The sequence below is a fragment of the Neofelis nebulosa genome, chromosome 13 (assembly GCF_028018385.1).
Source record: "Neofelis nebulosa isolate mNeoNeb1 chromosome 13, mNeoNeb1.pri, whole genome shotgun sequence".
Lineage (NCBI taxonomy): Eukaryota > Metazoa > Chordata > Mammalia > Carnivora > Felidae > Neofelis > Neofelis nebulosa.
In genome coordinates, this window is record NC_080794.1 from 60,560,517 (window position 1) to 60,586,824 (window position 26,308).

The window sequence follows — 26,308 nt, forward strand, 5'->3', positions numbered from 1 at the left end:
CTATAATAGCTGTTTTAAAACTCTTATCTGCTAATCCCAACATGTAGTATATCTTTGGGGTAAGTTTTGACCGAATGCCTTTTCTCTTGATATGGATCCCATTTTCCCATTCTTTCATATGCCTCATAATATTGGATTGTACCCTAGTCACTGTAAATAATACTTATAGAGACTATGGATTCTACTTTGTCTCTGAAAAATGTTTTTCTTTTTTTTTTTTAAAGTTTATTTACTTATTTTGAGAGAGAGAGAGAAAGAGAGCATGAATGAGTGGGGGAGGGGCAGAGAGCAAGGGAGAAAGAATCCCAAGCAGTCTCCACATTCAGTGTGGAGCCCAATGCGGGACTTGATCTCACGACCTTGGGATCACAACCTGAGCAGAAATCAAGAGTGGGTCGCTTTACCAACTGAACCTGAAAAATTTTTTTCTAAAGCAGGCAATTATTTTGGTTGGACTCAAACGCCCTTGTGATGGGCAGTGGCAAAATTCTCTGTCCAGTTCTGTTTGCCTTAGCTGGGCTGCTGGGAGTCTGCCCTGCACAAGTACAGTTCAGGAATTAGCAGAGGTTTGGGCAGTTTGGACTCTTGCTCTCTCCTTTTTGAGATAACCCTCCTCACTTTCCAGCTGCTGTATCCTTTGATTCTTCAAGACAGCTGGACTGTACATGATCTACCTGAATTTAGCTGCCTCACAGGGCAAAACTGGGGCCTGCCCTCTAGCAAAAAGGTCTAAAACTGAGAAACCCAGAGCTGTTCCCTTCTACACGTTGACTCTCCATCCAATGTCTATCTGTTTTTTGTTGCTCTCTCATGCCTTTAGCTGCTTGTTGTTTCTGTTTGTTTTGGCCAGAGTTTATCTGCTACCTGTAGGAAGGTTGGTCCCACAGAAGCTAGTCCTCCATTGTAGCATCTCAAGCCCAATAAAAAGATCAGTTGGACAGTTGCCTGAGGTACCACTCTGTAAGGAATGCTAAAACCGCACAGGAATAAATCAGAAATATGGTGCCATTTAGCTCAATTTTCCATGGGTTACTTCTTATATAACAGATAAAACACTAGAGTCCTCAAGTGGACATTTAAGAACTAAAAAAGTCCATTGGTCCAGACATGTGTCTCGGTCAATGCATGTATGTATCTAACTCATGTGTTTTAAGTTGCATAATACTCTATAGCACCTAATATATCAACTGTCCTCTGATGATGGACGGTCACATTAAGCTCTTTTTCTTCAGATTAGGGGCATCTATAGTCATGCTATAGTAAATTTTCTTGAATATATTTCTTTATATACTGGTATTATTCTTTCTGTAGAATACATTACAAAAAGTAGTATTTCTGGATTGAGGAATAGGTGCATTTTTAATACATATTATTATAATACTTTACAGAGATGCTGTAGAAATTCACATTCCATGCTCATATGGCTAGTCTTACCAATATTTTTTATTTTTGCTAATCTGATGGATCAAAATGCTATACTTTTATTGTGCTAATTTGCATTTTCTTGAATACCAGTGAGGTTAAGAATCTTTCATATCATTCATGATTTATATCTTTTTTTCTGGAAGTACCTATGGATATGCTTTGTCAAATTTTAATTGGCTTGTCTTTTTTTTTTTTTTTTTTTTTTTGGTTTGTAGGAGCTAAGGTACATTAGCAACATTCATCCTTTATCATGTATATTTTAAGTATTTAGTCTTTTGACTTTGTTTATAGTTTCTTTTGCTATACAAAAAAAATGTGTTCATTTTTAAGAGATGATGTGACTATTATTTTAGGTGCTGATCCTTAGGGTTTCTAAGTTTTATCTCTCACATCAGAAAGTCTTCTTTACTTTATGATTTTATAAATAATTCCTTACATTTGTATCTAATATTTTTTTATTTTTCACATTTAGACTTAGAGTCCATCTGGAGTTTATTTTTGCATATGATGTGGAGTAGAAGTATCATCATATTTTCTTCCAGATGGATAGTCAGTTCTGCCAACACCATATATTAAGTAAACCATCTTTCTCCCTCTAAATTAAATGTCATCTTTATTTATATTAAGTCCTTGTTTGAATTTGTTTCTGGACTCTTTATTATTATTATTATTCTATTTGTATTGTTTATACCTATGCTATACATATGGTTTTATCATAATAGAATTACAGTAAGTTTTATTATCTGGTATACAAGGTAGAAATTGTGTTTAGCTATTGGATAGCTAAACATGGAAAACAAACAACAGAAACTTAAATAAGAAATAGATTTCTTTCTATCCTGTAGAAGAAGTCTGGTATAAAGCGGCCAGGGTTAGCATAGTAGCACCATAAACCCGGGCTTCTTTAGGGCACCTGAGTGGCTCAGTCGGTTAAGCTTCAGATTCTTGGTTTCACCTCAGGCCGTGGTCTCAAGGTTCGTGGGTTCGGGCCCTGCTGGGGATTCTCTCTCTGCCTCTCTCTTTCAAAATAAATAAATCCACTTTTTTAAAAAATCACTAAAAACCCAAGCCATTTATTATTCTGCCTAGCCATTCTTCGCAGTGGCTTTCAACCTCAGTCAGAACCTCCTTGTGCTCCAAGATGGTTGCTGAAGTTCCAGCCCATATATCCCTTTATCCAGGCAGGAAGCAAACAGAGTGGGGAGGGGTCAGAAGGGCACATGCCAGCTGTCTGACACTTTTAGGGGCTTTTCTGGAAGTCACAACTAAAAAGTTTATTTACATCTTTATCTGTAAGGGGAAGAGACAGTGCTTGCTTTGGTAGCACATATACTAAAATTGTAAGGGAAGCAGAAAAATGAAGTCTTTTAGTCGCTGGATATTGTGTGTGAACCTGGTTTGTCTCAGCTACATCTAGTAAGATAAGCCCTTCCTCCTCCCCATTTTTTTTTAATTTGTTTTTGTTACTCTCAGGCATTTATGTTTTTTAATTAATAGACTTTATTTTTAGAACAGTTTTAGATTTCTAGAAAAATCAAACAGTACAGAGAGTTTGCATATACCCCCTTCCTATATACAGTTTCCTCTATCATTAACATCTTGCATTAGCATGGTGCATTTGTTATAATTAGTTGACCAATGGTGATATATTACTATTGACTAAAGTCCATAGTTTACATTAAGGTTCTCTGTATTGCACATTTCTATGGGTTTTGACAAATACATACTATCATGTGTCCACCATCACAACATCATATAGAATCATTTCACCACACTGAAAATCCACTATGCTTCACTTATTCATACTGCCTCCAACACCCCTGAACTCCTGGCAGCCACTATTCTTTTTACAATCTCAATCGTTTGGTTTTTCCCAAATGTCATGTAGTATGCAGCCTTTTCAGACTAGGAAAGTTTTGTAAGAAACTGCCTCCAAGTGGCTGTACCATTTTGCATTCCTATCAGCAGTGAATGAGAGTGCCTATTGTTCTGTATCCTCCCCAGCATTTGGTGTTATCAGTGTTTTAGATTTTAGACATTCTCATAGTTTCGAAGCAGTATTTCATTGTTGTTTTAATTTGCAGTTCCCTAATGATACATGATGTTGAATATATTTTCATATATTTATTTGCCATCTGTATATGTTCTTTGGTGAGGTGTCTGTTAAGACATTTTGCCCACTTTTTAACTGGGTTGTTTGTTCTCTTATTGTTGGGCTTTAAGAGTTCTTTATTTTGTATTCAAGGTCTTTATCAGAAATGTGTTTTGCAAATATTTTCTCCCATTCTATGGCTTGTCTTTTTATTCTCTGAACATTGTCTTTCACGGAAATTAAATTTCTTATTTTAATAAAGCCCACTGATCAATTTTTTCTTTCATGGATTGTGTTTTTGGTGTTGTATCTAAAAGTAAGAGCCAAACCCATGGTGACCTAGATTTTCTTCTATATTATTGTCTAGAAATTTTATATTTTTATGTTTTACAGTTAGGTCTATGATTCCTTTTGAATTAATTTCTGTAAAAGGTATAAGATCTCTGTCTAAATTCTTTTTTTTCCTGTCTTTCTTTTCATTTATTTATTTATTTATTTATTGGTATATAGATGTCCAGTTTTCCAGCACCATTTGTTGAAAAGACTATCCTTTCTCCATTGACTTGCCTTTTCTCTTTTGTCAAAAAGATCAGTAACTATATTTGTGTGGGTTTATGTCTGGGCTCTATTCTGTTTCACTGGTCTCTTTATTTTTTTTTTTATTTTATATTTTGTCAATACTATACTGTCTTGATTACTGTAGTTTTATAGTAAGTCTTAAAGTTGTCATGTCAGACCTCCAACTTTGTTCTTCTTCAGCATCAAGATGACTGTTTAGGGTCTCTTGCCTTTCTATATAAACTTTAGGATCACTTTGTTGACAATATACAAAATAACCTCCTGGGATTTAGATTGAGATTGAATCAAATCTTTAGATCAAGTTGGCAAGAATTGATATTTAACAATATTGAGTTTTTCTATCCATGAACATGTAATATTTCTCCAATTATTTAGATCTTTGATTTCATTAGAGTTTTGTAGTTTTCTTCATATAGATTCTGTTTATATTTTGCTAGAAATATGTAAGTATTTCTCTTTTTTTTCTAGTCCTAATGTAAATGGTATTTTTTTTTTTTATTTCAAATTCATTTGTTCATTGCTGCTGTTTGGGAAAGCCATAGACTTTTGGATATTAAACTTGTTATTTTGCAATCATGCCATCATAGCTTGCTAGTCCTGGGAAGGTTTGTTTGTTTGTTTGGTCAGTTCCTTGTGGTTTTCTATATAGACAATCTTGTCATCTGTGAGCAAAAACAGTTTTATCTCTTCCTTGCCAAACTGTAATCCTTTTATTTCATTTTCTTGTCTTTTTGTATTAGCTAGGACTTCCAGTACAATTTTGTTTTTCTTTTAAGATTTTATTTTAAGTAATCTCTACACCGACCATGGGGCTCAAACTCACAACCCTCGAGTTTAAGAGTCTCATGCTCTGCTGACTCGTGCTCTACTGAGCCAGCCAGGCACCCCTCCAGTACAATTTTGAATAGCAGTGGTGAGAGTAGACATCCTTGCCTTGTTCCCAATCATAGAGGGAAAGCATCTGTTTTCCCACCATTAAGAATGATTCTAGGGCACCTGGGTGGCTCAGTTAGTTAACCATCAGACTTTGGCTCAGGTCATAATCTCACAGTTCCCGAGTTTGAGTCCCACATCAGGTGAGCTCACGCCCTGCTTTGGGTGACCTTGAGCCCTGCTTCAGGTAAAAACATGAGCCCCGGGGCGCCTGGGTGGCTCAGTCGGTTAAGCGTCCGACTTCAGCTCAGGTCACGATCTCACGGTCCGTGAGTTCGAGCCCCGCGTCGGGCTCTGGGCTGATGGCTCAGAGCCTGGAGCCTGCTTCCGATTCTGTGTCTCCCCCTCTCTCTGACCCTCCCCCGTTCATGCTCTGTCTCTCTCTGTCTCAAAAATAAATAAACGTTAAAAAAAATTAAAAAAAAAAAAAAAAAAACATGAGCCCCACCTCAGGTAAGCCCCACATGTCTCTCTCTCTCTCTCTCCCTCTCCCACTCTCTCTCTGCTCCTTGCTCATTTGCATCCTCTCTCTCTCTCTCTCAAAAAAGAATTCTAGCTGTAAGTTTTTGTGGGTGTTCTTTATCAAGCTGAGGAAGTTCCGTTCTAGTCTTGGTTTGCTGAAAATTTTTAGAATGAATTGGTATTGGATTTTGTCAGATGCTTTTTCTGCACCAATTGATATGATCATATGGTTTTTCTTCTTTAGCCTGTTGATGAGATGGATTACATTAATTGATTTTTGAATATTGAAATAGCCTTGTAATATCTGGAATAAATCCCGTTTGGTTGTGGTGTATAATTCTTTTTATATATCGTGGCATATTATTTGCTAACATTTGTTGAGGATTTTTGCATAGATATTCATGAGTGAAATCGGTCCTGGGTTTTCCCTTCTTGTAATGTATTTATCTGGTCCTGGTATTAGAGTAATGCTGGCCTCACAGAATGAGTCAAGAAGGGTTTCCTCCATTTCTATTTTCTGGAAGAGATTCTAGAGAATTGGTATCATTTCTTCTAGAAATGTTTGTTAGAAATCACCAGTAAGCCCATCTGATCCTGGTGCTTTCTGTTTTGGAATGTTACTGATTATTGATTCGATTTCTTTAAAAGATAGAGGCCTATTCAGGTTATCTGTTTCTCCTTTTGTGAGTTTTAGTAGTTTGCAGTTTTCAAAAAATTAGTTCATTTCATCTAGGCTATCAATTTTGTGGGCATAGAGTTTGTTCATAATACTGTTTTATTATCCTTTTCATGTTCAGTAGAGATGACTCTTATTTCATTTCTGATATTAGTTATTGGTATCTTCTTTCTTTTTTTTTCTCTGTTAGCCTGACAAGAGGTTTGTTATTTTTTATTTATTTCTTTTTTTCAAAAAAACAGTTTTTGTTCTCATTGACTTTTATTTATTGTTTTCCTATTTTCAGTTTCATTTATTTCTGCTCCAATTATTATTTATTTCCTTCTGCTTGATTTAGGCTTATATCCCTCTTCTTTGTCTAGTTTCCTAAAGTGGAAAGCTTATATTACTGATTCTACATCTTTCTTTTTTTTTTAATGTTTATTTATTTATTTTGAGAGAGAGAGAGAGAGAGAGAGAGAAAGCAGGGGAGGGGCAGAGAGAGAGGGAGACAGAGAATCCCATGAGGGGCTCAAACCCACAAACCATGAGATCATGACTTGAGCCAGAACCAAGAGTTGGACACTTAACCACTGAGCCACCCTCTAGATCTTTCTTTTCTAATATGCGTATAATGCTATATATATTTCTCTCTAAGCACTGTTTCATTGATGTTATATTTTTATTTAAAATATATTTTAAAATTTCTCTAGAGACTTCTTTTTGACCCATGTATTATTTAAAAGTTTGTGTTTAATCTCCAGATATTTTGGGATTTTCCAAAATTCCAAATTATTGGTTCTAGTTTAATCCCACTGTGATCTGACATCATACTTTATATGACTTCTGTTCTTTTATATTTGTTAAGATATGTTTGTTTGCTTTAACTCATGGGGTGGAGCTCTTGGGCAATAAGGTTTCTTTTTTGAACACTTTGAAATATTGATATATTATGTAATATATAATTAATATACAGATATACCAAATAAACCGTTAAGTTTAAACTAAATCAGATAATTTCTTCTACTTGATTCTAAACAAAAACTTCATGTCAAGTAAATTATTTTTAATGTTGTGGGAAATACAACATAATATTTAATGAAAGACCTTAACACAAAACCATATATATATATATATATATATATATATATATATATATATATAAAATACAGTGTATATATTGTCTGAAAATGTAGACTCCGCAGTCAGATCTAGGTTTGAATTCCAGTTCCCTACCTACTAATGTGTGACTTTGAACAAATTTCTTTACTTCTCTCTTCCTCAGTTTCTTTTATGGTTAAATAAGGATAATAATGCTTCTACCTTATAGGGTTATTATGAAAATTACATGCTTCAATATCCACAAAGGGTTAAGAGCAATGCTTTGCCTTGGTAAGCATTCAAGAAATATTAAACAATAATGATAGTTAACTATTATTATTTGTAAATATATCTAAAATATATTTGTAGCAGGGCACTTGGCTGGCTTGGTCAGCAAAAGATGAGACTCTTGATCTCGGGGTCATGAGTTTAAGCTCCACATTGGGCATAGAGCTCACCAAAAATATACATATGTAAATATATGATTGATCAATATATTCACAAAAAAAGAGCCTGAAAGGAAATATACCTAAATATGTGGAGGTAAGATTATAGATGACTTCTCTTCTTTTAATTCTTCTGATTAAAGAAAAAAGTATTAATGTTATTATAAGAAACAATATTTTTTAAAAGGGAGCTCATTCTATCTGCAAATGCAGAAAAGACTTCTGCTTTAGCTGTAGACCACCTTGGCCCAGGGTTCCACACGGCCCAGTTTAAGAACCACTGCCCTGTCACATGTCACACACATGCTTAAGCACCCCTTTTTGAGGGGCTGCTCTGACCTTCTTTACTCAGTCTTGCCTCTCAGGCAGTCCAAGGCTTCAAAGGGGCTGGCCATGTGGGTGGGCCCACATTCCCATGGAGGCCATACTAACCATGGTAACTGGGTAAGAAATCAAACTTCCTCTCCTAGGTAGTCTGCTGACTTTCCATGGGTGCATGTGGGGGAGCCCTTTATGAGTTGTGAGGGGAATGTTGCCCTGGAGGGAGGGCCTTCCTCCTCTGGGACTCTCGCTCTCTGCTTCCCTCCACTAGCAGTTAGGCTTGGGTCCTGAGAGCAGGGCTCAGGCCACACAGCTTGGAGCTGTTAGTTTTGTGGGTACGTGAGATCCTCCTCATCTGACATGTTCTACCTTTCAGTGTCTCTGAAGTCGTACTATGACTTGCCCAATCAAAAGCTCCATTTCTATTTAGTGTTTCAGCAAGTTCCTCCCACCTCCCTTCTCTAATTTCCATTGGCTTACGGCCACTTCCCTTTCCAAGTCTGGCCAAATGGCGGAAGTCCCTCAACTATCAGCCAATGCAATACTACAGTGTTATATAATATCTAGAAATAACATAGATTTTTAAAAATAATATGTACATATATCTTTTTAATACCTGGTTTTTCAACATTCTCAGAAATTCTTAGCCACTAAAAAACTATTTGTACATACATTGAAAATTCCTCCTCAAGGGGCGCCTGGGTGGCGCAGTCGGTTGAGCGTCCGACTTCAGCCAGGTCACGATCTCGCGGTCCGTGAGTTCGAGCCCCGCGTCAGGCTCTGGGCCGATGGCTCGGAGCCTGGAGCCTGTTTCCGATTCTGTGTCTCCCTCTCTCTCTGCCCCTCCCCCGTTCATGCTCTGTCTCTCTCTGTCCCAAAAATAAATAAAAAACGTTGAAAAAAAAAAAATTTAAAAAAAAAAAAGAAAAAGAAAAAGAAAATTCCTCCTCAAATTGTAATTTCCCTCCTCAAATTTTTCAAGCACCCAGGGAGCTGAGCAGAAAAGGGCCCCTGGTTTTGCTGCCTGTGGGACTCAGCGGAATGTCCGCAGACCCTTCTCCTGGCACACTTCTCCTTTAGGGCCTGCACCTCACTCGGCTGCAAAGTCAGCCTCCAGTAGCCGACTCTCTGGCTTCACTTGACCACAGCTTTGCTCAACAACTTCTTCCTGGTTCTTGAAACAGTTCGCTTTTCTCTGTTTCTTACCGGCTGTCCCTCTAGCTGCTTCTTTCTTCCCGTGACCTTCCCACCCCCACCCCCCACCCCACTCCCTTCCTCACCAGGCAGTCCCCGAGGTCAGAAAAGTCTGCTTCACACCTGTTCTTTTTCCTTCCTTCCATTGGCGCTATCCACATAGACCTCCCTCGCTTTTCCCCACATTCCCGCTATTTGTTTTCTGGTTTGTTGCTGTTGTTCCTTACCTTTTAACATAAAACTAATACATACAGATGAGGAAAGGTAGGTAAATCCCAGGTAAGGTTCTAGGGGCTCCATCTTCCTGGATATTGACTGTTGGGACTGGCTTAAAGACCCAAGAAAAAGACATGAAAACCCCCACTCCATCTTTTTAATTGTTCCTCTCTTCCCAGAGAAATATTTTCTTAAGGGCAGAGATGAAAATTATGAACTTGGTGCTAAGAACCTTTTGAGGTCCATGGAGCGATGCAGTAGTCCCCGTGTTAAATTTATCCAGATAGATTAAAATTCAAGAAGCTACAGGTCAAAAAAAAAAAAAAAAGTAATGAATATTCACTGCAGAAAAATTAAAATATAACAAGTCAAAAGGCAAAGATAAAAAACAGGCTGCAATCTCATCCATCCGCAACAACATTGTAGCAATGCAATAATGCTTGCAGTCTTCGTTGTTTTTTTTTTTTTTTTTAATTATATTTTATTTATTTTTGAGAGAGAGACTGTAGGTGGGAGAGGGCAGACAGAGGGAGACGGAGGGTCCAAAACAGGCTCTGGGCTGACAGGTTGACAGCAGCGAGTCCCATGAGGGGCTCGAACTCACAAACAATGAGACCATGACCTGTGCTGAAGTCAGACGCTCAACCGACCGAGCCACCCAGGGGCCCCTGCAGGCTTCTTTGCTGATGCCTGTACAGAACACGGGCCCTCGGGCCCTCATTGAGAATTCCAGGAGGTGAAAATCTCCGGAAACACAAGGCTGTTTTGCTTTAGTTTTTGTTTTCAAGTTTCCAGCAAATTTATTGGGCTGCACAACCTGACCCAAAGTGATACGATGCTATTTACAGCCTTTATCCCACTTAGTGTGAATATTCATGTGTCACTGAAGAAATTTTAGTGGGTTTGATTGTGAGTTCAGACACATTGAGGGTGTTCTGTTATCCTCAGACTACTGAGGCTACTGTTATCCTCAGCTCCCTTTACACATGAGGAAAGGGATTTTGTTATACTTACTGTTTTATCACTTGCTTTCTGCACTTAATGATAGGTCTCGAACATCTTTCATTTCAGTGAATATTAATCTACAGCCTTATCTCTAGTGATTACGTTATGTCCTATCGTGTGACTGGTTTTAGCCGGTCCCCTGTTGTGTTCACACCCTTCCTTTTGATGCATTTCTCCATGAGACCGTTCAGTAGAGGACTGTCCAGTGCCCCCCTCAAACCTTTGACTCTGAGAAGCCAGCATATCCCAGTACTTACTTACTGGCTCCTTAAAAGGGAGCCCTTCCTGCCTCTTGACCATCTCCTTTTTACATTTTTTATTTTTCGTTATTCTAGCATAAAGGTTCTCAGCCTCTGTATGTCTCTGTCCAATTCCCCAGTATTTGAAAAATTCACTTTGCCATTATTGGGGCAGGATCTGAAATGGCAGATATCTCTCACTTCATCAATGTGGCCTCTTTTGCTTCCTGCCCTTAACTGACCTACTTCCCTCTCTGTGTGACATTGTTTCAGAAGACTACATGTCATCTCCGTGGTGACATCTCTTAGGTCCATATTCCTAGCCTGATGCTAAATATTTGGTTAAATGGGTCCTTTTTTAATATCATTTAATTTTGATGCTATTCCCATGGTTGCCCCTAAAATTGTCTTGTGGTGCTTATATTAATTTCCTGTGGCTTCTGTGACAAATCATCATAAACTTGGGGGCTTAAAACAACAGAAATGTATTCTTTCACAGTTCAGGGAGCCGAGAGTCCAAAATCAAGGTGTGGACAGAGCCATGCTCCCTCTGAAGACCTAGGGGAGAATCTTCCCTGCCTCTTCCGGCATCTGGCAGCTGCCGGTGTTACTTGTTGGCTGTGTGGCCAAAATTGCAGTCTTCATCTTGGACTTCTCTTCTCCTTGTGTCTCTCTTCTGTGTCTCTTATGAGGACACTCGTCATTGAGTTTAGGGTCCACCCAGATGATCCAGGGTGATCTTATCTTGACATGACATCTGCAAAGACCCTTTTTCCAAATTAGGTCACATTCACAGACTCTAGGGATCAACATGCAGACATAACTTTTGGGAAGTCGCCATTGGACTCAATGGGAAGTCGCCATTGGACACAGCACAGGTCTTCCCAAGCCTAGGGATTGATTTTTTTTTTTTTTCCCTTCATACTTTCCAAGGGGGATCTCTTACTTTCCCAATCCCCACGCAGGAGAGTCCATACCTGTTGGAGATCTTTCAGTCATGTGGAGTTTGCAGAGGTAAAACAATGATCATGAAAAATTTGGTTCCTTTCTTCTGCTGATCCACAAAAGAAGCCCAAGTCAGTCCTTTCACATACATTAAATATATCTTCTTTAGCAAACTGAGTGTTTTAACTTAGGCTAAAACTAGGAACAGTTTACTTTATCCCAAGGACCAAAGGTTAAACTGCAAGGAGGAAGGAATGATTTCTTGAGGACCTAGAATATAGTAAGTACTATTATAGTATGTCTTTTTCATGACAACCCTGAGTCTTATAGTCCATTTTCCCTACTTTAAAGAATAGAAAATTGAGGCTCAGAGAGGTTAAGTAACTTGTTAAAAATCACACAGTAACTAGCAGGACCCAGCTCTGTCAAAACCAACAGCCTTTGGATTTTGCCTCTATACCAAAATGAGTTTTGGATTTTTATAGATAAGTGCAACATAGAAACAGAAAATAACTCAGAGTTCACTAATAATAGCAAAAAAACCTAGAAGCTTGGTCCTTTACTGCCAGTTCATTACTCTTTCCTTCCCACCATACTCCCCATTCAGAACAGAGGACATCATTTGAAGTGACAGAAAGACACATGCTCTGAGCTCAGAGATAGCCTGAACGTTGGAGTTGGAGTCGGAGTCTATGCCGGCTTCACTGCTTGGTGACAGTTGCTTCTGGACCAATCATCTGTCACCTCTGAAGCTCAGCTCCCTTACCCGTAAAATGGGATGATAACGACATCCACCTCTGCATTTTTGTGAGCCATAGAGACTACGTGCTAAAGGACACAGTATAAGGTGTTCCCTGAATGGTAGCTATCACAAGTATGTGTAATGCAATCCCATGTTTCTTTAAAATAAGAGGTTTTTTTATTATAAAAGGAAAAGAGTAGAAAGTAACACTTCCCTACTCCTGAAAGAACCCAGTCCTAGTCCCTAGCTACTGTTAACAGTCTCTTCTTTTTTTTTTTAAGATTTTTTAAATAACTTTTTTAAACTTTATTTATTTTGAGAGAGAGAGAACACGAGCCAGGGAGGGGCATAGAGAGAGGGAGAGAGAGAGAATCCCAAACAGACTCTGTGCTGCTAGCACAGAGCCCTACGTGGGTCTCAAACCCACGAACTGTGAGATCATGACTTGAGCCGAAATCAAGAGTCAGAGGTTTAACTGACTGAGCCACCCAGGCGCCCCAACAGTCTCTTCTGTAAGGTTCCACAAATATTCCATGCATTTGGAAGTCTATATCCATTTGTTACACAGTAAGCTCATACTAGTTCACAGCTTCCTTGTTACTAAATCATCCCAGATGAGTTCTCCAGGAAGCCAACTCTGAGATGGACTTTAGTGTACAGAATGCTTACGAGGTGGTGCTGGTGGGACTAACATCTGTGTAAGGGAGAGAAGGAGCAGGAGTGGACAGAGGGAGAAGTCAAGGTCTTGGACAGCCTCGGCCAACCCCACAGAGCTCCAGAGTGACACTCCCACCACTGTGGGAGAGCCAGCCTGGGCAGGGCACGCTCTCAGGCAAGACGGCCATCTCTGAAAGGGATGACAGCACAGGGCCGTCTACCAAGAGTGCTCCCTGCAGCTGGACAACAAGTCCTTCTGAAGGGGGTGCCAGCAGCACCCGGCGTCCACCTCAGTAACGTCAGGATGACTTGAGAACCCTGACGAAACATGGTACCTGACCTCCCGGCCCTCTTGCCTAACAGCTGGAAGACCCAAACCCTGTAGACCCCGTGAGTCTGGACGCATGGGGCTGTGTCCACTTTAAACTCACTTTATGGAAGTTTTTACTGTCCAAGGACAGTCACCATCACTTTTTCTTCCCCTTCTGACAGCAGAGCTTCTGGTTCCTCTTTGGCTGGGATGTATGGCGAAGAGTGGGGGGGAGTGGGAGGGGAGGAAGCAATTAAGTTTCAACGCACATTTCTCTGACAAATAATGAAAACGGAAAGTGGCCGAGGATACCCACCCTGTAAAAGACAAGCACAGAGGGTCATTCACACAGTGACAACAGCCCTTCCCACCTACTTCCTTTTTCAGTGACCTTTCAGTGTTTTCCTTTGTTTAGCATGTGCTGAATCAACCCCCAGGGTAAGAATTTGGGGCCACTGCCCCCTAGTCTGAGAAGACAGGTGCCATTGTCTCGCCCAGGCAATGCCCCCAAGGGGGGCTGCTGTGTAGCTCGGCATACTCTGTGGTGGCCCCACAATTTCCCTGCCCTTCCCTCCCACTGCCTCCCTGAAACTTAGGCAATCATTCATCCATAGGGAAGCAAAGACTGGGAAGGGGTAGACCAGGCTCCATCCTGGGGATGGACACTTGCCTGAAAGCAAGAGTTTGGTTTTGGTTTTGGTTTGGTTTTCTTGTTTGTTTGTTTTGCAAGAGTTTGGCTTTAATCAATATTACCGGGTTTGCACCTGGCTGGCTCAGTCACAGAGCATGCAACTCTTAATCTGAGGGTCATGAGTTCAAACCCCACATTTGGCCTAGAGCTTACTTGAAAAATATATGTCTAGGGGCACCTGGATGACTCAAGTCAATTAAGTGTCTGACTCTTGATTTTGGCTCAGGTCATGGTCTCACGTTGGTGAGACAGAGCCCTGCATCAGGCTCTGTGCTGACAGCACAGAGCCTGCTTGGGATTCCCTCTCTCTCTCTCTCTCTCTCTCTTCTGCCACTACCCCCACCTCTCAAAAATAAATAAACTTAAGAAAGAAAGAAAGAAAGAAAGAAAGAAAGAAAGAAAGAAAGAAAGAAAGAGAAAAACAGAAAGTAAGGGAAAGAAAGAAAGAGAAAGAAAGAAAGGGCAAGAAAGAAAGAAAAAATTTATATATATATTACCAGTGGGAATGTAAAATGGTACAATCATTTTGAAAAACAGTTCAGCACTTTCTTATAAAGTTAAACAAACACCCCAAGAGCTAACCATTCCACTCCTAAATAAATGAAAACCCATATTCACACAATGACTTGTACAGGAATGTTCATAGCAGCTTTATTCATAATAGCTAAAGCTGGAGACAACCCAAATGCCCATCAGATAAAAAATTGTGATATATTCTTTTTAAAAAAATTTTTTAAGTTTATTTTATCTGAAAGAGAGAAGGAGATAGGGAACCCTAAGTAGGCTGTGCACTTGTAGGACTCAAACCCATGAATGGCGAGATCACAATCTGAGCCAAAACCAAGAGTCTGACACTAAACCAACTAAGCCACCCAGGCAGCACGTGACATATTCTTGCAATAGAATACTTATCTGCAATAAAAAGGAATTGATATACACTATGGATATACATGAAATATGAATGAAACTCAAAAAACATGCTGAATGAAAAAAAGTCAGACACAAAACACATACTGTATGATTCCATTTATATAAAACTCTAAGAAAGTCAATTTAATCTACAGTGACAGAAAGCAGAAAAGAAGAAAAAGGGGTATGAATGGACATGCTTAGGAAAAAGAAAAATATGCTCCAAAATATTAAGGTGCTGGCTCACTTGGGGATGGGTGATGTTGGAGAGCATTATAAACGACTTTTACTTTAGGGGCGCCTGGTGGCTCAGTCGGTTAAATGTCCAACTTCGGCTCAGGTCATGATCTCAAGGTTGGTGAGTTCGAGCCCTGCGTCAGGCTCTGTGCTGACAGCTCGGAGCCTGGAGCCTGCTTCAGATTCTGTGTTTCCCTCTCTCTCTGCCCCTCTCCCACTCATACTCTGTCTCTTTGTCTCTCAAAAAATAAATAAACATTTAAAAAATATTTAAAATAATAAACGACTTTTACTTTATACGATTCTGTACTTTAAAAATTTCACAAGATGGGGGCGCCTGCGTGGCTCAGTTGGTTAAGCGTCCGATTCCAGCTCAGGTCATGATCTCACAGTTCATGCACTTGAGTCCCGAGTCGGGCTCTGTGCTGACAGCTCAGAACATGGAACCTGCTTCAGATTCTGTGTCTCCCTCTCTCTCTGCCTCTCTCTCTCTCTCAAAAATAAATAAACATTAAAAAAATTTTCACCATATGATCCAGCTACTCTACTCATAAATACATACCCAAGGTAAATGAAAACATACATCCACATAAAAACCACAAATGTTCATAGCAGCATTATTCATAATAGCCAAAAGGTGGAAACAACTCAAATGTCCATCAACTGATGAACGAATAAATAAAATGTGCTTATATCCATATACATATGGTGGATTATTTGGCAATAAAAAAATGAAATACTGGGGTGCCTGGGTGGCTCAGTTGGTTAAGCGTCCAATTCTTGATCTCAGCTCGAGTCTTGATCTTAAGGTAGTGAGTTCAAGCTCAGCGCTGGGCTCTACACAGGGAGTGAAGCTGACCTAACATAATGATAATAATGGGGGTGCCTTGGTTGGCTCAGTTGGTTGAGTGTCTGATTCTTGATTTCGGTCATGATCCCAGCGTCATGGGATCGAGCTCGGCATCAGACTCCATGCTCAGCATGGAGATTCTGATCTTAAGATTATAGAAATTATTATATATCTCTCCCTCTGCCCCTCTCTCCTGTTCATGCTCTCTCTCTCTAAAATGAAAATAATAATAATTTTAAAAATAAAATACTGATATGTGCCCCAATATAAATGATCTTTGAAAACACTATGCTAAGTGATAAAAAATTGTCAGATTAAAAATATTTATAATAAATATGACAGGATTAATAAAAAGGTCTCTTTCTAGAAGGGTGCCTGAGTGGCTTACTCGGTTAAGCATCCGACTCTTGATTTTGGCTCAGGTCATGATCTTACAGTTGTGAGATCAAGCACTGCTTCAGACTCTGCGTTTAGTATGAAGCCTGCTTGGAATTCTCTCCCTCTCTCTCTCTGCCCTTTCCCCACTCATGCAGTCTCTTACTCTCGCTCAAAATAAATAAATAAACATGAAAGAAAGAAAGAAAGGCCTCATTCTAGAAAAGAAAAAAGAACCTGGTTGGTAAAGGCAAAGGAAATGAAGACAATTGCACTGAGGGAACTAACAGTAAACAAACATGTAACAAGATTCATAATTGCTAGTAATCAAAGAAATGCAAATTAAAGCAACAGCATTCTGAATGCTGGCATTAATATTATCAACCTGCATGGTTGCCTTGGATTCTGGACCCTTCAGCAAATAGACCTAGTTTCCCCTTCTCTCATTTACATAGAGGTAAATTAGTGCTATATAATATAATATAATATAATATAATATAATATAATATAATATAATATAATAATCAATATAATGATATGATATAATAACCTCATGATCTACCCAAAGTTAAAATTAACTCCTATGGGGTAACTGGGTGGCTCAGTCAGTTAAGCATCTGACTTGATGCTCTTGATATTGGCTCAGATCATGATCTCACGGTTGTGAGATCAAGCCCCGCATTGGGCTCCACGCTTAGCATGGAGCCTGCTTGGGATTCTCTCTCTTCCCCTCCTCCCAACCCTTCCCCACTCACGCGCATGTTCTCTCTCCCTCTCTTTCTCTCAAAATAAATAAATAAACTTAAAAAAAATTACCTCCCATTTTTTTCTCCGTTTTCCCCACCTCATGCCCCATATGTTCTCCGGAAAAAGAAAGTTACCGAACATGGGTAAAAACACACTGCTTCCAATCCAATAGTAATAATATTAATTATAACAATAATAATAATAATAATTCGTATGAACTTTTTAACCTATAAGCTACCAGATGTCTCATGATTCCTTCAGACATGGTTTAGCAGACTTATTCGGTGGCTCTGATGGGGGACATATCTCCCACCACTTAGAGCTTTCCCTGACTCCTCACCCTCTGCCTTGTGTTCTTCCTAAGACCCCTGCCACTGCAGCTACACAGGATTGATCCAGGAATTCTTTCTCCTTCTTTCAACTTTGTGCTCCCCACAAATTTGCCACTTAACAACAGGGACAGGATCTCTCTGAAACATACCCTTAAGCCTCTTGTTTGACTCTTGCCACAAATTCCCCCTCCGTTTATAAAACAAGGTACTCATTGTTTTTATTTTATTTTATTTTATTTTTAAGATTTTATTTTTAAGTGATCTCTATACCCAACGTAGAGCTTGAACCTACAACCCCAAGATCAAGAGTCACAGGCTTCACCAACTGAGCTACATTGTTGTGCTTTTAAAGTAATGCTGTTAAGTTAGCCCAAAAGCAAAAATAATTTAATTACAATATTTAATGCTAGTTCACTGGTACAGTCTTATACCACTAACAGAAGTGGAAAATGAGGAGCGCCTGGGTGGCTCAGTTGGTTAAGCGGCCGACTTCGGCTCAGGTCATGATCTCACGGTCAGTGAGTTTGAGCCCCGAGTCGGGCTCTGTGCTGACAGCTCAGAGCCTGGAGCCTGTTTCAGATTCTGTGTCTACCTCTCTCTGACCCTCCCCCATTCATGCTCTGTCTCCCCCTGTCTCAAAAATAAATAAATGTTAAAAAAAAAAAAAAAGAAGTGGAAAATGATATAAGGTCATTAAATTGTGCATTTTTCTTGATTCTGTGAATGTGTGCCTGTGGGGGTACATGAAGATATGCATTACAGTAACATTGATAATGGCAAAAATATATATATTGTGTCTTCTAAATGCACAGCAACAGGGGAACAGTTAAATTGTGAGCCTGCCACCTTGCAAAAACTAATTGGAATAAGGATAGACCACTGACCCTATCCACTAGCTGACCAGTGACTGGCCTGGCAAACAAAAAAGATGAACGGAGCCTTGCTCTCTTGCTCTCTTAAATTAAGCAATACCTATTGCCAACTGAGTAGGTGTCAGAGCTGGAACGTCATCTAGAGCGGTGGTTTTCCGCCTTTAATCTTCATGAAGATCACCTCAAGAGCTTGGTAAAATACAAGTTGCTGGGCCCAACAGAGTTTCTGATTCAGTAGTCTGGGGTGAGGCCCAAGAATTTGCATTTCTGACAAGCTCCCGGTTGATTCTGTTGCTGCTGGCCCAGGGACCACACTGGGAGAACCACTGATCTTGGCATTACCAAGGTGCCGTTATTTCTGGACCATGGGCACACAGCAGATGTGCAAATGGGGGAAGGACAGAGGTCACAGAAAGAACTAAAGACCAACTGTGGTTCCCGACTACTTTCTGTTTTCTGTGAGCCCAGCTATACTTGGTTTCCTGATTTGAGGTTCTATGTGACCTCTTTGTTTCTTGTTTTTTTAATTTTTTAAAATGTTTTTATTTATTTTTGAGAAAGAGGGAGAGTCAGACAGAGCACAAGCTGGGGAGGGGCAGAGAGAGAGACACAGAATCTGAAGCAGGCTCTAGGCTCTGAGCTGTCAGCGCAGAGCCTGACGCGGGGCTCCAACCCACCAACTGAGAGGTCATGACCTGAGCTGAACTCAGATGCTCAACCGACTGAGGACTGAGCCACCCAGGCACCCCATGACCTCTTTGTATGTTTACACTAAACTCCCCTTCTTTTAACTTAACTTGAGTGAGGCTCTTTGCACTATAAAAAGCCTGCCTAGGGAACCCTGGGTGGCTCAGTTGGTTAAGCAACTGACTCTTGATTTCAGCTCATGTCCTGATCTCATGGTCGTGCACTGGGCTCCAGGCTGGGCATGGAGCCTGCTTAAAATTCTTGCTCTCCTTCTCCCCCCTGCCCCTCCCCAGCTTGTTCGCACGTGTAGGTGCACGCAGGTGCATTTTAAATCAATCAATCATCAATCAATCAATCCTACCTAGAACAAAGTTGAATGAATATTATGTCCTTCAATGGAGACAAAATGCATTATCTTGATTCCATTCTGGCCCACCCCCCCGTGTAACCAAGGTAATGGTTTGGTATGTATCTGTCCACATCTTTCCCTAAAGCTCCTTATATACATATATGCAAACATTTTACTATTTCTGTTAAAAAAATTAAATTGATCTGAGTTAGCATTCAGATTCTGTTATAGACATGTGTATGGCTTAGACAAGCTGAAGTTTACTTCTATTTTGCATAACGGTCCCAAGGTGGGTGGTCCAAAACTGGTGAGGTGGTTCTATCCTCTGAGGTCATCTCAATGTCCCCAGTACCCTGGGATCATGACCTGAGTGGAAATCAAGAGTCGGTCGCTCAACTGACTGAGCCACCCAGGTGCCCCGAGAGATGATTGACTTCCTGATGCTCCTACTCACACACTTCAGAGAGGGTAGATGTTGATCCTTGATGACATCTGCTATAACTACTTCCTCCAATCTCTTCTTTCTTTATAGATTTTTTATGTAGATATTTGTAAGTTTTACTGTGTTCCAGCAGTCCAATTGCTTCCTTATTCCTGTTTCCTGATGTATGTTAGAAGGTAGTAGAAGATAGTTAGGATTGTAAGAATTGAAATTCCACCATTCTTAATCTTGCTCTGCAGCTCTGGGTGACTGAACAGATCTCACGGCCTCCTAAGCCCTCTTCCCACCTCTGAGGGCCTAATATCACTGACAGTGGCACGGAGCACACAGGGTCTGATGAGGATTAAATGACATAATGCATAGAATGCACCGAACCCCACAGGTGCAGTCACATGGACCAATATTTAGCCAGGATGCCCCATAATGGCCCTATAGCGAGACACTGAAACACATTCATTCATCTAGAACGCGCATTTCTATAAGGGAATCACTCATTGCAGGAAGAAAATTATAGCCATCATCAGGAAAGCAAGAAGCCCTCAGTTCAGCTGTTACACTGGCTGCATGAGCCCTTTCAGTTATATTTTAGGAAAATTAAAAATGAGCTCTCACACCCAGAGCCCTTCTCCCCAGCTCCTGGCCAGGCTGCACTGCCTCCTGGACCACTGAACAGCACTCAGAGCCCACTGCCCTCTGCACTGTTTCTGCACCTGCCCAGCCAGCTCTAAGTAAAACCCTGCCAGCATTTTCCCACTCTATCATACTGTACCTTTGAAATACCACTGTGACAGCCTCCAGCCACACTGAGATGTCCAGGCAGTCCCAGTTAGCTCCTTACGTACAAACTACTATTTACATTAGTGCTATGGTTACAGATTTGCATAGATCGGGAGTGACCTGCTTCTAACACTATTTTCCCCACAGGCCTATTATTTGTACTGCTTGATTTTGCAAAACAAGGTTTTTCAGGAATGTGTAGGTGTTGGGCCCTAGTATGTACAGCCTCACACCCTCTTGTTCATACCTTTGTTGTTTTGTTTTGTTTTGTTTTTTTAACGTTTATTTATTTTTTAAGACAGAGAGAGACAGAGCATGAACGGGGGAGGGGCAGAGAGAGAGGGAGACACAGAATCAGAAGCAGGCTCCAGGCTCTGAGCCGTCAGCCCAGAGCCCGACACGGGGCTCGAGCTCCTGGACCGCGAGATCGTGACCTGAGCTGAAGTCAGACGCTTAACCGACTGAGCCACCCAGGCGCCCCTCTTGTTCATACCTTTGATCCGGGCATTGTTTGGGGACACAACTGCACACAGGCTTCAGCCTGCCTTCTGTGGCCGTGCCTCACCCCTGACCCCCGCAGGGTTTCTCTGATGTGGTGGTGTGGACTGCCTGCAAGAGCGTGCTCGACACTGGCTCACCGTGCAACACAGAGGCGCCAGGGTGTTACAACCCCTTGGGCAACGCTGTGTCAGTGCTGGATGGGAGCCAGTGAATGAAGACCTATAAATGCTTCTCCCTTTCATCCCTCAGATGGTCACTTTGAGGCACATTCTGTACGTTTCCTCACAAGTTCCTGTTGGCATCAAAGCCCAGTTGTCCACAGCACAGACCAATGCAACTGGCTCGGCTTTCTCCTTTCCTGGCCAGGCTGCCTAGGCCCTCGTTCTTGCTTTCTGGGATCACCTCCACAGTTAAGCCCTACACACATGTCCTAGTCTTAGGCTTTTCTTTCTGGGAGAACTAAGATAGCATGGGCTGCATTAGAGTCAAAACACCTTTACTTACTGTTGGTCAACAGTCATTGCCCAATCCTTACAAAGGCCTTCATCATCTCTTCCCCAGGATCCCCTGGACCTCCTTATGATGGCTACCTGAAGCTCTAAAGCCTTCATCTAGAATCTTCTGTTTGGAGGGGTACCTGGGTGGCTCAATTGGTTAAGCATCCGATTTTGGCTCAGGTCATGACCTCACGGTTTGTGAGTTCAAGCCCCGCATCAGATCCTCTGTCTCCCTCTGTCTCTGCCCATCCCCCCTACTCAAAAATAAATAAACATTTTTTTAAAAGGGAGGTGGTGCCTGGGTGGCTTGGTCGATTAAGTTTCTGGCTCTTGGTTTTGGGTCAGTTCATGATCTTGCAGTTTCATGAGTTCGAGCCCTGTTTGGGATTCTCTCTCTCTCCCTCTCTCTTTGCCCCTCCCCACTCTCCTCTCTGTCTCTCTCAAGATTAATAAACTTAAAAAAAAACCCAAAAAACCAGAATCTTCTGTGTGATTTGGATAGAAGGAGCCAAGTCTTCAGCATATGCCCCAGTGTCTAGGTTGAACAGAAGTATCTCTTCCATGGGCACCTGGGTGGCTCAGTCAATTAAGCATCCAACTCTTGATTTCAGCTCAGGTCACCATCTAATAGCTGGTGAGTTCAAGCCTTGTGTTAGGCTCTGCTCTGACAGCATGGAACTGTTTGGGATTCTCTCTCTCTGCCCCTACCTCGCATGTGTGTTCTCTCTCTCTCTCTCTCTCTCTCTCTCTCTCTCAAAATAAATAAATAAACTTAGAAAAAAAGAAAAAGAAGCAGCACGTATGTATGGAGGCCTGGTCTGAATCCTGAACAAGGACAGACTCTGACAGCTCCAGCTCTCAGCTGTACCCCAGGATTCAGAAAAACTGCAGCCAAAAGTGGGTTTATGGATCCCAGCCCTTCCCTCCTTGTCACATTCAAGATGAGCTCAGAAGGGAGGGAGAACATTCCTAAGACCCGTACTTTCCACTGGGGTGCTCCCTTCTTACACTCTGACACTGGGTGTGTGCGTGCATGTCCATGTGCGTGTGTACACGTGAGCCTGATTTTGTCTTCTTGTTCTCTGCATTCTTTGTGTCCTAAAATCTAGGTTATTAACTCTTAGACTTTGGGATTTCACAGAATAGTAAATACAAGACATGTTTTTTTATCTTTTTTTTTTTTTTTTTTTTTAATTTTTTTTTTTTAATGTTTATTTATTTTTGAGACAGAGAGAGACAGAGCATGAGCAGAGGAGGGGCAGAGAGAGAGGGAGACACAGAATCTGAAACAGGCTCCAGGCTCTGAGCTGTCAGCACAGAGCCCAACGCGGAGCTCGAACTCACGAACTGTGAGATCATGACCTGAGCCGAAGTCAGACGCTTAACCGACTGAGCCACCCAGGCGCCCCAAGACATGTTTTTTTAAATTGTAAAGCTGTCAGGGGTGCCTAGGTGGCTTAGTCGCTTGAGGGTCTGACTTCGGCTGAGGTCATGATCTCACGGTTCCTGAGTTCGAGCCCCACGTCGGGGTCTGTGCTGACAGCTCAGAGCCTGGAGCCTGCTTAGGATTCTGTGTCTCCCTCTCTCTCTGCCCCTCCCTCACTCGCACTCTCTCTCTCTCTCTCTCAAAATAAATAAACATTAAAAACATAAAATATTTAAATTGTAAAGCTGTCATAATTTATTTCACCTTAGAGAGAAATTTATAACACACAATCCATGGTTCTACAATCTTCTTTCTGTCATCTGCCATAAGGCTTAACGAAGTCTCAACATTATTCTGGGAGTTCTCTTTGTTCTGCAAATGCGTTCTGTAGCTTTAATATTCAATGAATCATCACAATTCAAAAGGTCAGCAAATAGTTTGTTTAATCCCCAAACAACATCCTTGTATGTTCCAGTGGGAGTCCAGCCAGTACTGTTCTCTCGGTAAACTTAGACATATTTCACCTGCCTTGGCGATGCTGGTCAAACATTCATGCTAGGGGGTACCATGTTGTGCATGGTGGGAACTGTAGTTTCAAAGTGAAAATATCCACCCTGGTGGTTACCCTCTGAGGGGGTTACGGTTGGCTGAAAGCAATGCTTGTTTGGATCAGAAAAATGCACTTGACACACACAAGGTAAATTGGCCTCAAGTTTTGCAACCTCCCTAAAAGCAGCTTGTCTCTCACAGAAACCCTGAGTGGAATCAGACTGACATCCGGACCCCTTGGGAACCATCAGCCCACTTCGAGTGGTGACCAGTGTTAGCATTGCTGCAGCCTCCACCCTGAGCACCCAGGAACAGGTGAGGTGGGCCCAACACAATACCGTGCAGGACCTGGCAAGACATGCAGACTCTCACAGTGGCATCAAAGTCCTGAAGGCTCTTTATCAGCCTTCCTCTCCCTCCCGCTCCCTTGCCCAAAGGAGTCTGGTTTATGCAGTTTGGCAAACAAACAAATGATGCCCTAAATAATATAAAACAAGTTAAAAGGACAACATTGAACTTGAAAATTTGTACTTAGCTTTAATTCACACGGAGGTTGTTTTATTTGCCTCGATACAATGATCACTCTGTACTCCAAGTTTATTGTACAAAATTAGAACAAACCAGTCCCCTAATATGTAATTCCTTTCTAAGTTTAAAAAAGGCAACTCTAAAGGCTTTTTTTAAATTCTTCAGGTTCTTAAGAAAAGGAGACTATTTTAAAAAATTGATTGTTCAGGGCGCCTGGGTGGCTTGGTCAGTTGAGCGTCCAACTCTTGATTTCAGCTCAGGTCATGACCCCAGGGTCGTGGGATGGAGCCCTGCATCTGGCTCTATGCTGTGCATGGAGCCTGCTTAAGATTCTCTCTCTGCCTCTCCTTCTGTCCCTCCCCCGCTCATGGTCTCTCTCTCTCTTTCTCTCTCTCTCTCTCTCTCTCTCATAGATTAAAAAAAAAAATTGGGGCGCCTGGGTGGCTCAGTCGGTTAAGCGTCCAACTTCAGCTCAGGTCATGATCTCAGGGTTTGTGAGTTTGAGCCCCACATTGGGCTCTGTACTGACAGCTTGGAGCCTGGAGGCTGCTTGGGATTCTGTGTCTTCCCCTGTCTCTCTGTCCCTCCCCTGCTCACACTGTCTCTCTCTCTCTGTTAATCTCAAAAAAAAAAAAAAGTTAAAAAAAATTGATCATTCAAATGACATTCCACGATACTGAAGTCCAAGTCCAAGTGACTTCCCAAATCGCAATGGTGAAATTTGGTGCCACGTGTGTCCAATAACTCATAACCCACTCTACAGGTAGAATTTAAATGTAATTCGATCTTGTTGCCAGTTGGAAAATATTTCAGAAAATGTTTCCAGAAAAGGCCAGCAGTTAAAAGCTATTTAATTTACCACTAACTAGTAAACTGACAGTCAATGGGTGAGATTTAACCGTATCTATGACGACAGTGGTCCTCAAACTTTATTCTGCATCAGAATCACTGGGAGAGATCATTAAACCACAAACTTTGGGGGCCCTATCCTCAGAGTTTTTAATTTGTAGGGCTAGGATTGGATATGAAAATCTGCATTTCTAACAAGTTCCCAGTTGATGCTAAGACTGTGGGGGAACCACACGCTGACTGTATTAGAGAGATGTGGAGATACTATTAGACTAACTATAAAATAGAGATAAATTCTGTTTTATCCAAGGACAAAGGGGGCCCAATATCTAGCTCTGGCCTGGAAAACAAACCAAGGTTATCTACAGAGATTTTCTTTGGGGCTAGTAGTTGTCAAGGGTGCTGCGGGTGGGGGTAGAGTCCAACAGAAGTGGAGAGGATGTACATGTCATGTTTAATTATGTGAAACCAGGTTACTGGAACCACACATTTAGGAGTGTGACGGGCAGCCCAGGGGCTGAAATCTCACCTCAATCTAGCATCGGCACCCTGACTTCTCTGCAACTTCCTCCCCCCCATGAGAAAATGAAAAAGGAATTATCTTCATTCTGATCACATCTCTTAAGGCCTAAATAAAGTGTGAACTGGGTCATTTGGTCATGAAACTTACAAAACCTTTACAAGTAACTTGCCATCAACAGGGTGTAAAGTACATTCGTACACATTATTTTTGATCCTCAACCAATCCTAGGATGTGGACCTCACTACCTCTTTATACCAGTGAGGGAACTGAGTCACACAAAAGATAAATGACTGGCTCAACAATACAGCTAACACAGAGCAGTGCTAGTGCTCAAATTCAGGCTCTAAAATTTTTTTAATGTTTATTTATTTCTGAGAGAAAGAGAGAGAGAGCACGAGCAGAGGAGGGGCAGAGAGAAAGGGAAACACAGAATCGAAGCAGGATCCAGGCTCCAAGCTGTCAGCACAGAGCCTGACGCGGGGCTCCAACTCACCAACAGCGAGATCATGACCTGAGCCGAAGTCAGACGCTCAACTGACTCAGCCACCCAGGCGCCCCAAAGAAATAACTTTATTTAAAGGATGCAGTTTGAATAGATTTGCCATATAGCTATGCCTGCAAAACCATCATCACAATCAAGATAATGAACACATTCATCATCCTTCGAGTTTCTTTTTGCCCCTTTGTACTCTATCCCTCCAAGCACAAACCCACCCCAGTCCAAGGCAGCCACCAGTCTGCTTCCTGTCACTGTGCATTAGTTTGCATTTCCTACAATTTTATATAAATCACACAGGACGTACTCCTTTTTGCCTGGATTCTTTCACTCGGCATAATTATTTCAA

General features: G+C 41.3%; 1 long non-coding RNA gene across 1 annotated transcript in view; it reads left to right on the plus strand.

The window, feature by feature from the left end:
- LOC131493148 (uncharacterized) overlaps window positions 1-26,308 on the plus strand; it is a 93,653-nt gene that overhangs the window by 11,359 nt on the left and 55,986 nt on the right. The window contains exon 2 of the long non-coding RNA XR_009252488.1: window positions 23,765-23,878. This is a non-coding gene — a long non-coding RNA (uncharacterized LOC131493148). The remainder of the gene's footprint in view (window positions 1-23,764; window positions 23,879-26,308) is intronic.